Raw genomic sequence first — 11,625 nt, forward strand, 5'->3', positions numbered from 1 at the left:
TTTTTTGTGGGGGAATTTAGAAAACCCTGACTCGGTGCCGAAGGCCACATGTCCGTTATCACCAGAGTTGCTTCGGCTCGGGAGCTAGGGTACGATTGGGGAAGGTCAGCTATGAGCACCCCCTCTCACCCGATCCGAAGATCGGCCTCTACTAACCGTGACATCCGTTTTTGAAAACATTATGCGTTTTTATTCCATTTATTAGCCTAGAATTACTATGTCATGCGCGCAGCAAACAAGTATAGACTAGATTGCCTAATTTGGAAATAAGCACTGCATATCCGTTTGTTTTGAAAAACACTTTGGAATTTGCTACTCGCAAGTAGGCTAAAATACGGATTTCAACGAGTTTTTTCCAACTCAAACAATCCAACCTTTACCCACAGGCATCCAAACAGTTATATCACATAAGCATCTAGCCACATAGTAAGCATGCTGTCATAATAGCATTCACACGCATGCGGTATGCTAAAGCATAAAATACTTACATCGTACTCCGTGCCAAAACAATAAACTAGTTAGCCAACATGCATGGTCCTAGTTCATGTCGAATTGACTAATGCAACACATACATGATGCAATTAGAGTAGGCTCGGCTAACCTAAACATGGCGTGTGAAATGCGATCAATTGACGCACGTATTCAATTTGGAATTGAAGTACAAATGCAGTTAGCATGATGTACCGAGCCCGATGCATGCAAGACAAATGTATGTATGCACGCATGCATAACATAAGGTATGCTAAATTAAATATGTCCTATTACTAACCATCAAAGCAGGTAAGTAAAAGAGAAGAAAGAAATGGGGATTGGAAGACATGCACACACACGCACCCACACTTATTACAGATTTGCCCTCGCTCGGAGGGATCAAAAGAATAATACAAATCGAATAATAAATTAACTACCCTAGCTAATTAATTATTACAAATTTCCTAATTAGTTAACAAACTAACTAAGCTAGGAAAAACAGTAAACCGCCTCGGGAAGAGAGCTCGATGCAATGCATGCTCGGTCTTGCTCGGAAGTGCACTGCCATGCGCAAGCTGCCTCTGTTTTCCCTGCTCTGCTCCTCTAAAGACTGTCAAAATCTCAGAATTGCTTCCCTGGACATTGGGAGACACCATCGGCTGAGTGGGATGGCCACCGGCAGTGGTATGTGATCACCGGTCGTTGGTGAAGCTATCGGCCTAGGAAGGATTGCCGGTCGGCATTGGACACTGCCGGTCGGCAGAGAGCTCCTGCAGAATCTGCAATTGACAGCAACAGAGGGCAAGACAGAGCATGGCAACGCAATTCAAGCCATATATGCACCAATCGTGTCCCTTATCATTTTAATGACTCAAAGGAACATGCTCCTTGGTTCTCGGACCATCAATCGCGTATTTCCATGCGTGATGGCCCAAGGGACCAAGTGTGCACATTTTGATGTCAAATGACATGCAATGTACACAATCAAACCAAGAGGCTTCTACCTCTATCATGACTTGGTCAAGAGGTAGAGCATGCGTGCCAATACAATGCAACTCTAATCATGCAAACTAGCATGCAAGCATGAACATGGGCAATGCACAAACATGCAACAACATGTTAATTGGCTAGAGGAGAGAATACATGCCAAATGTATTACAACCTAAGCATATAACAACATATCATGCAACTCAAGCACTGCAACAAAATACAATTACGTATGGCATGCAACACAAGGTGAAATGAAGTGAATATGTGATAATGTGCGAGGCATGCATGCAATAACATAAGAGGATGGTCTTACACTAATTTGGACAGCCCCATGCTAGGCCCAAAACAGTGGCCAAAGTGCTATGAAATGAGGGCTAAATGACATGCAAACATGCATGCACACAAGGACCAACACTTAAGCATTAAAGAGCAATTCTCGAGCACACTCAAGAGGGTGCAAACATGGACAAATGACATGCATTAAGCTCTGAAAATCATGTGAGAACATGGTGCCAAACCAAGCAAACAAGATAGGCTAAACATGCGATAAATGGCCCAAGTACTTGAAGCAAATCAAAGGGACTTGAACCATGGCTAAGCCAACCAAGCCTCACAAGGCCAAGAGGACTTAAAACAGGTCCAAGGCAGACCTAGACCATGCAAAGGGGACCCCTAGATGACATCTAAGTGGCTCAAATTCAAAAGCATGCACAATGACCAAAACATGGAGCATATAACACAAGCTCATAAAGCATCAAAGAGACATCCGAGGCAAGCATACAAGCATGCTAAAGGGACTGAAATGATGCTACAAATGGTGCCAAACCACTGAAATAAAGCAAGTAATGCATACCATACCTTTACATACTTAAGGCCAACAAGCCGGAATGCAAAGGGGCTATACAATGCATGCCATGGCCGACCCAAACAACTATGGACAGACCTCAAGCATGGCAAAATAAGCACAAAAGCTTCACAAAGCTAGACCTAAAACATGCTAAAACAATGGTTTACAACCTAAGGCATGTTAAGGCCTAAACATGGCATTACAAGGTAGGTATGCTAAGCATGCATGGTGTACCGAAACCAACTAAAAACAGAGGCATATTATGACATAATAAGCACAAAAAATAGCCAAGGCATGGTCAACATGAAGCTTAGCTAGGTGCTCCCTCAAGAGGCCAAAAATGGTCCATTTCAAGGACAACAAGGAGAGGGGGTGGCCCTCTCCTTCTTGGGACTTCAAGGCACCATCCTTACTACTGAAATCCCTCAAGATTTCAGTGGTGAGGAGGCCCAAACACCAAAGTCTCGGAGCTTACACAAAATAGCACAAAATGGAGCCTTACAAGGCTTAGGAGGGGTCAAACAACCTCAAACAACAAAACACCCTAAACAAACTATTTAGAGGGCCTAAAAACAGAACTTTTTTTATATTATACACTAAGCTCAAAAACAGTTCTAAGATAGGCAAAAATAGAATGCAAAAATGGGGAATAAAGGAGCAAAAGTCTTACCCTTGTAGACCCTCTTCACAAATGAAGCTCCAGCAGCTTCTTTGAGCTCAAAACAGCCCAAGAACCTCAAGAACAACCTCTGGTCCTTCAAGAAACCAAGGACAGGTGGAACACTATGTGTTTGTGTGCAATAGTAAGACACAAACACACTTATACACACACAAAGACCAAATGAGAGAGAGGTATAGAGATAGAATATATATGGAACTCTAAACCTAAAACCAGAGCTCTCACACAACTTTTCTCTCTAAAATGTCTAACCTAGAACAAGGAGGAGAGCCCTCCTCTTATAGAAGTCCCCCTTGCAAAGCTTACTAAACAAGCTTGCTTAGAGGGAAATCCCTCCATACACGTGTATGGAGGGGAACAGAGTGGGTGCCAGCTATCACAGTTGGCACAAAATATCTACCAAAAGTAGATGAATAGTAATCGACTGCTCAAAATTGCCATTTTTGCCAAAATGACTGCCGACCGGCAACAAAGAATGCCGACCGGCAATATACATTGCCGATGGCATCAAAACACCAGCCGGTGGCCTCTGGCCATGGCCGGTGATGTGTGGGGATGCCTTACAAGGCATTCCTTGCCCCTCCAAGGCAAAACACAAGTGTTTGATGTAAAACCAGACACTAAACAGTCGAGTTCAGAGATCTTGAGGCAAAGTGCGTAGCCGAGACCTCCGGGAACTCCAAACGAACACAAACATGAATGATCAGTGGGTGTTCAAACGGTGACGTCCAAGTCTTGAGGACGGTCAAAAATGGGGTGTCTACACTCATAGCCTGACTTGCATGATTTTAAATCAAAAATCGAACAAGTATGTTAATCTAACTCTCATTTTGGTTAAAATTGTTTTAGTAGAAAGCCAAAACAAAAAATGGTCAAAATGATGAACAAGGGGCACCGTTGAGTCAGGCTTCCTGTCTTTCCCCCATCGCCAGCATACTTGCCAGAAAGGGCATAGCTGAAGCTGTCATTAAAGGGCTGAAAGCTCTCTCAACCTCCGAGCAACGAGGTATCGAGCCAAGCATGAAGCACGAATTGGAATAGATCAAGATACTCCACTCCCTCATCCAGAGCATCGACTAGAAGTCGCCGAAAGAAGTAGCTGCGAGCTAACAGTGTTGGGCATGAACCCACAACCTCTTGTTTATCGATCAACCACCCAGGAGAGGGATGGAAAATGAGAGATTGAAGAATAGAGAGATGTGTGATGAGGGAAAAAGTGAGAAAAGGGCTTTTTCAGAAAAACAAAGCCTGAGGGCCGAGTGATGTGAGAATCACAAATAAGAAAGGATGGGAATAACACCCGGAGAAATTGGCTCCTCGTGAACTCAGAGGTCTCTTGTCTTTGTAACACGTCTGTGTGTCGTGTCTTTTGTTTTGTTTACCTCAACTTTTGTTTTGAGTCTTTTCCGAGTGTTACTCGATATGTTTAGGTCGTGTACCTTTTGTTGAGTCGTAGTATGCTGTGTTCAGTTGGAAACTCAATACCCAGTTGAGAACCCTCTTCTCATTTTCAAAAATCATTTTGTGCCCAGAGTGCTGTGCCATTCTCCACATTTGTGCAAAGCAAGACTAGTTCTTTCAACGACCGCAGGGTTTGACCCAGGTCATGTCAGAATAGTAAAACCTGGACCTATCTGAAGCTTTTTTTTGGGTTCGGGGCTGTGAAGCAAAAGAAGAGAGGGAAATTTTGGAGCATCTTAGCATGTTTCAACTTCGGCAATTTCGAGATTGCATTCCAGGTGCACCTTCTCAGGCCTCGCCGTTTCTCTGGAGTTTGAGTGTATCTAAACCCCAAGTGTAAGCCTGCTTCAAGTTAGAATGGCAATTAAAGTAGCAGCAGATGCTATATCTCGCCAATATAGACAGGGTGTCCCCTTTTGAGCTGAGCGTGTTGCCAAGTCCTCCGAGAGGTAAATCAGAGGCACCAGAGTACATGTTTGATGCCCCTCTATTGCATAGAATGTGCACTTCATATACACTTTCGTTACATGCATGCCGCGCATCGCTATGATTCATGCATAGAATATGCTTGCTTTCGATTCCGCTTAGAATATGCTTTGCTTCCAATGTTGCATAGAATATGCTTGTCTCATGCACAGAATATGTCTTCAATATTGCATAGAATGTGCTTCCATACTTGCATAGAAAATGCTCGTATCTTTTACATAGAAAATGCCCATACATGCATAGAAGATGCATTTTATCGCACTTTCTTGTGCATTTTATCGCACTGTCTTGTGCACTTACACTTTGTATCTCATTCGAACTGTCTTGTACACTCGCGCTGTCTAGCGCATCGCGCTATCTTGTGCATTCGCACTGTCTTGTGCACTCGCGTTGTCTAACGCATCGCGCTGTCTAGCGCATCGCACTGTTTTGTGCAATTTATCACTCGTACTCTCTTGCGCACCTCCATCGCACTGTTTTGTGCATCTCATTGCATTTTGCATGCATTTCATTTTGCGCTATTTTGCGCATCGCGCTATCTTGCGCACCTCAATCGCACTGTTTTGTGCAATGCATTTTAATCGTGCTCTTTTGCGCATCGCACTGTTTTGTGCATTGCATTTTATCGCGCTATCTTGCGCACCTTACCTGCACTTGTTAGTGCATTGCATTATTCGCACTGTCTTGTGCACCCTCTGCTCTAGGCGACCTTAAATCCTCTGGTCTAGGAGACCTTAAATCCTACATCGTTGTTCGCACTGTCTTGTGCACTTTTCGGTCTAGGAGACCTTAAATCCTTTGAAGGTGCAAATCCTTCGGTGTTTGTCGTGCCCAAACGGCTTTTGGTAGGCTTTATCTTAGGTTGCATTGTCATGCATCCCTCGACTCGCATTGTCATGCATATCATGCATTGTCATACGCACCTTATATGCATTGTCATGCATTTTCCTTATCTCGCATTGTCATGTACAGTTCATTTGCATTGTCATGCATTTCAATAGACGCGCGTTGTCGCGCATTTCTGTCTCATTTGCATTATCATTTGCATTTGAAAAAAAACAAAAACAAAAAACCAAAAAAAAAAACAAACATGCATTGTCATGCATCATTGTAAATAGTGCATTGTCATGCATTTCATTGTAAATATTACATTGCATATTTTATATATTGCATTGTAGCTTGCATGCATTCACTACATCACCCCCATCTATGGCTTGCGCCTTTCCATGTTGAGTTTGGTCTGGTATGTGCCCGTGCTCTTCGCGCTGAAGCACAGTTATGATATTATGTGTACGCACCTAGTGTTGTGGGTGACGACACCGTTTCTGTGTTAAACGTGGTCTGTATGTGTCCATGCCTTTCCTAGGCAAGATACGGTTTGGCCACGTGCCATATCCATTGTAAATATTACATTCCATTGCATATTGTATATATTGCATTGTAGATTGCATGCATTTATTGCATCACCTCCATTTACGGCTTGCGCCTTTCCATGTTGAGCTTGGTCTGGTATGTGCCCGTACTCTTCGCGTTGAAGCACGATTATGATATTATGTGTACGCACCTAGTGTTGTGGGTGACGGCACCGTTTCCGTGTTAAACGTGGTCTGTATGTGTCCATGCCTTTCCTAGGCAAGATGCGGTTGGGCTCCAGGCTTTATCCACTGCATCCATTGGATTTTAGCTAGTAAATATTGCATTGTACATAGCTTGCATTGTCATGCATCTTTCCTTACATGCATTGTAGTGCATTCTTCCTTACTTTGCATTGTCATGCATTTCCCTACTGCATCATTTAGTATGTAGGTTTCATTGTAAATAGTGCATTGTCATGCATTCATTGTATTGCATTGTAGCTTGCATGCATTCATTGCATCACCTCCATCTATGACTTGTGCCTTCCCATGTTAAGCTTGGTCTGGTATGTGCCCATACTTCTCGCGTTGAAGCACGGTTATGATATTATGTGTACGCACCTAGTGTTGAGGGTGACGGCACCATTTCTGTGTTAAACGTGGTTTGTTTGTGTCCATGTCTTTCCTAGGCAAGATATGTTTTGGTCGCGCGCCATATCCATTTCATTCATTACATTGTAGTGTAGTGTTTTGCACCCAGCATTTAGGATCACGATCTCTCCTGAGCAGAGCATTCCCCGCTTATATCATCCCACCCAATTATGTGTATCTTGTGTTCCGTCTACACACTCATAGTTCTGCATATGTACGCGCCTATTCCACTACTGGTATTGTGGTTTGAGGGTGTCGGCACCTTTTCTATGGTAGACGGATTCTGCATCTCCATCATCTTTATGATATTTGTGTGGTTTTGAACTGCTTATGGTTCGATCATGTTTCAATTGCATTGCATATCATTTGCATTGTTTATATATAGTTTTGTATATATTGCATTATCATTTTGCATCCATTCCGCATTGTTATGCGTTGTCACACATAGGTTGCATTGTCATGCACTCCATCACTTGCGTTGTTACGCAGCTTTGATTGCATTGTTGTGCATGTTGCTAACGATATCGTACCTGTTAAGTTTTCTTTCTCTTTCAGGCACGATATTGTATGTACGGTTCATTTGAAGCTGCCGCCACCAGACGAGCCGCACAGGTATTGTATTCTCCGTGTGTGACGTATCGAGAATTGAATAATTCTCTTACATCTTTTCTGTGTTGTAATGTAGCTTGGTTCTTGCTTAAAACTGTTGCATATTATGCTTCATTACAGCTTTCTTTGCATGATCATGAGTTATGTTCGGCTTCTTGCATTGTCAGTTGCATTTTGCCCCAGCCTTCGGGCGAATATCTTTATTGTCTTGCATGTTTGTCTAAGTCTTCGGCCTTGTCAAAAATGGGTCGTCTCTGGGCTTTGACACTCACTCCCGTCATTGTTATGACTTTCGAGTTCTATCAAAGAGGGGCAACTATAGACACCCCATTTTTGACCGTCCCCAAGACTTCAACGTCACTGTTTGAACACTTGGTGATTATCTATGTTCGTGTTCGTCTTGAGTTCTCGGAGGTCTCGGCCACGCGCCTTGCTTTAAGACCTCTTGACTTGCCTGTTTTGTGTTTGGTTTTGCACCAAACACTTGTGTTTTGCTTTTGAGGAGCAGGGAATGGCTTGTTGGCCATCCCCACATCTCCCCGGCCATGGCTTAAGGTCACTGGCTATTGTTTTGTTTCCATCGGCCAAATGTTTGGTCGGTCAGCACTCTCTTTGGCCGGTCGACCATTTATTTGGTCAATTTGGCATTTTTGGCTGGCCGACCACTGTGCATCGGCTTTTGGTAGATATTTTGTGCCAGCTGTGCTAGTTGGCACCCACTTTGCACCCCTTCTATACACGTGTATGGAGGAATTTCACTCTTGCTTAGCTTGTTTTGTAAGCTTTGCAAGAGTGATCCTCTATAAAGGGAGGCCTTCTCCTCCCTCCTGAAGGGTTACAAAAAAGAGTTCCAAAGGTCTGAATTAGGGTTAGGTCTTGTGTATCTATCTATCTCTATATCTCCCCCTCTTTTGCTCTTTGTGCGTGTATTATGGTGTTCTGTTCATAGTTTTGCACACAAACACCTAGAGTTACACTTTCCTTTAGCTACTGAGGTACTAAGGAGTGATTTTCAGAGTTCTTAAGTTGATCTAAGCTTGGAGAAGGGGCTGGAGTGGTCCTTGTGAAGAAGGTCTTCAAGGGTAAAAACTTTACCCCTTTATTCCCCATTTTTGCATAGGGTTTTAGCCATCCTTGCATCTGTTTTTAAGCTTAACTTATAAAATATAAAAGTCCTGATTTTAAGTGCTTAAAATAGTTGTTTCAGGTTGTTTTGGTGTTTGGGGTTGTTTGACCCCTCTTAGGCCTTGTTTGGCCCCCATTTTGTGCTATTTTGGTGAGCTCCGGGACCAACTTGTTTGGGCCTCCTCACCACTGAAATCCAGAGGGATTTCAGTGGTGGGGATGGTGCTTTGAGGTCCTAAGAAGGAGAGGGCCATCCCCTCCCCTTGTTGTCTTCAAAAGTTGTCGTTTTAGCCTCATGTGTGAGCACCATTGTTAAGTTCATGTTGGCCATGTCTTAGCTAGTATTTGTGCATATTTTTCCATGATATAGCACTGTTTTAAGTTGGTTTAGACACACCATGCTTGCTTTGCTTACTTGTCTTGTAATGCCATGAATTGCCTTAACATGCTTTGTGCTTTGAGCCTTGTTTCTAGCATGTTTTTGGCCTAGCTTTGTGAAGCTTTGATGCATGTGTTAGTATGCTTAAGGTCTGTTTGGAGTTATTTTGGCCATCCATGACATGCTTTGCATAGCCATCTTGCATTTTGGCTTGTTAGCCTTGGGTGTGTGAGTGTTGAGCATGCATCACTTGGCTTGTTTCAATGGTTTGGCACCACTTATAACATCATTTTAGTCCTTGTGGTATGCTTGTATGCTTGCATTTGAAGCTCCTTTAATGCTTCAAGAGGTTGGTATCTTATGCTCCATGTTTGAACCCTTTTGCATGCCTTTAGACTTAGGCCATTTAGATGCCATCTAGGTGTGCCTTTGACCTTGTTTTGATATGCCTTGGGTTGGTTTTGAGTCCCCATGGCCCTTTGGGACTTGTTTCATATAGCTATGGTTTAAGCGCCTTGGCTTACCTTGAGTTTTGGACATAGTTGCATGCCTTGCTTGCATTGATAGGTTGATTTGGCATCATTCTTCACGTATTTTCAGAGCTTGCTATGCTTGCCATTAGTCCATGTTTATCCTCTTTTAAGTGTGCTTAAAAGTTGCTTCTTTATGCTTAAGAGTTGGGCCATGTGTGCATGCATGTTTGTATGTGTTTTGGCCTTCATTTCCTTAGCACTTGGCCACTGTTTTGGACCTAGTAGAGAGCTGTCCATCTTGGTGTCAGTCCCTCCTTTGCATGTTGTTGCACGCTCGCCTTGTGTGTTGTTGGATGCATGGCCTATCGCATGTGTTGCATGCTTGAATCACATTGCATTTAGCATGTTTTCTTCCTTTTGTCTTGGTTGCTTAACATGTTATGTGTCTTGCATGTTTGCATGTTCGCATTGCACATTGCATGCTTGTTAGCTTGCACGTGTTGTTACATGCCTTGCATGTTTGTTTGTTTAGGTTGTGTGCTTAGTACACATTACTTGCTTTCATGCTCATGATTGCATACTTAGCTCACATGTCTAGGTTGCATTGCATTGAGCATGCATGCCTTGTCTCTTGATCAAGTGATAGAGGTTGGGCCTTATGTGTTTATTTTGTTTGCATTTCATTTGACATCAAAATGCATAACTTAGCCTCTTTGGCCATCATACATTGAAATGTGCGATTGGTGGCCCAAGGGTCGAGGACCATCCTCCTTTGAGTCATGAACATGATAAGGAGGGTGTTGGTGCACACATTTGCTTGAAATGCATTGCCATGCCATGTTTGCCCTCTGCTACTGTCAAAACAGGATTCTGCAGGCATACATGGTCGGCCGACCATCCCTATTACCGACCGACCAAACATTTGAGGCCGAGAGCAATATCAATGGTCGATGACCAATTCCCTATAGCCGGTGGTGTGCCCCCTTGGCCGGTGACATCCCATAACCTTCAGGGAGTGATGCTGAAGCATCCTTGGTATTTGTGCAAGTCTCAGAGATGTAAGGCAGTGTAAAAAGACGCAGCTTGTGCATGGCGACGGATTTCTGAGCGAACCCGAGCACGCATGCATTGGACCCTTTTCCCGAGACTGTTTTATTGCTTTCTTAGCTTAGTTAATTTGCTTAACTAGTTAGGTGGTCTATAATATTTAATTAGCTAGAATAGTTGATTATTTATTCGGGTTTGTATTATTTATTCGGTCTCTCCGAGAGAGAGCATAATTGTGTAATAAGTGTGGGTGCGTGTGTGCATGTCTTCCAACCCCCACTTCTTTCTCCCTTTTACTTACCTGCTTTTGATGGTTAGTACTAGGGCACATTTCATTTAGCATACCTTATGCTATGCATGCATGCATTCATTCATCAGTATTGCATGCACCGGGCTCGACGCATCATGCTAACTGCATAGTATTTCAAATCTAACTTGAATACATGTTACTTGTTGCATTTCACATGCTATCCTAGGATCAGCCGAGCCTATTCTAGTTGCATTTTGTATGCCATGCATTAGTCATTTAACATGGACTTGGATCATACATTTGATTGCTAACATGTTCTTTGTTTTGGCTCGGAGTACGCTGTAAGTATTTATGCTTTATTATCTCGCATGAGTGTGAATGTTAACATGACATCATGCTTACCATGTGGCTATGTGCTTATGTGATATTACTGCCTGAATGCCTGTGGGTGAAGGTTGGATTGCTTGAGTTGGAACAACTCGTTGAAATCCGTATTTTAGCCTACTTGCGAGTAGCAAATTTCAAACCATTTTTCGAACAAACGGATATGCGATGCTTTGTTCCAAATTAGGCAATCTAGTCTATACTTTTGTGTCATGCGCATCACATAGTAAGATTAGCTAATTAATCAGAATAAGAATGCATAATATTTTCAAAACTAGATATCATGGTTAGTAGAGGCCGATCTTTGATCGGGCAAGCGGGGGTGCTCATAGTTGACCTTCCCCAATCGTACCCAAGTTCCCGAGCTAAGGCAACTTTGGTGATGATGGACATATGGCCTTAGGCAACGAGCCAGGGT

The sequence above is a fragment of the Camellia sinensis genome, chromosome 3 (assembly GCF_055761805.1).
Source record: "Camellia sinensis isolate YWXY chromosome 3, ASM5576180v1, whole genome shotgun sequence".
Lineage (NCBI taxonomy): Eukaryota > Viridiplantae > Streptophyta > Magnoliopsida > Ericales > Theaceae > Camellia > Camellia sinensis.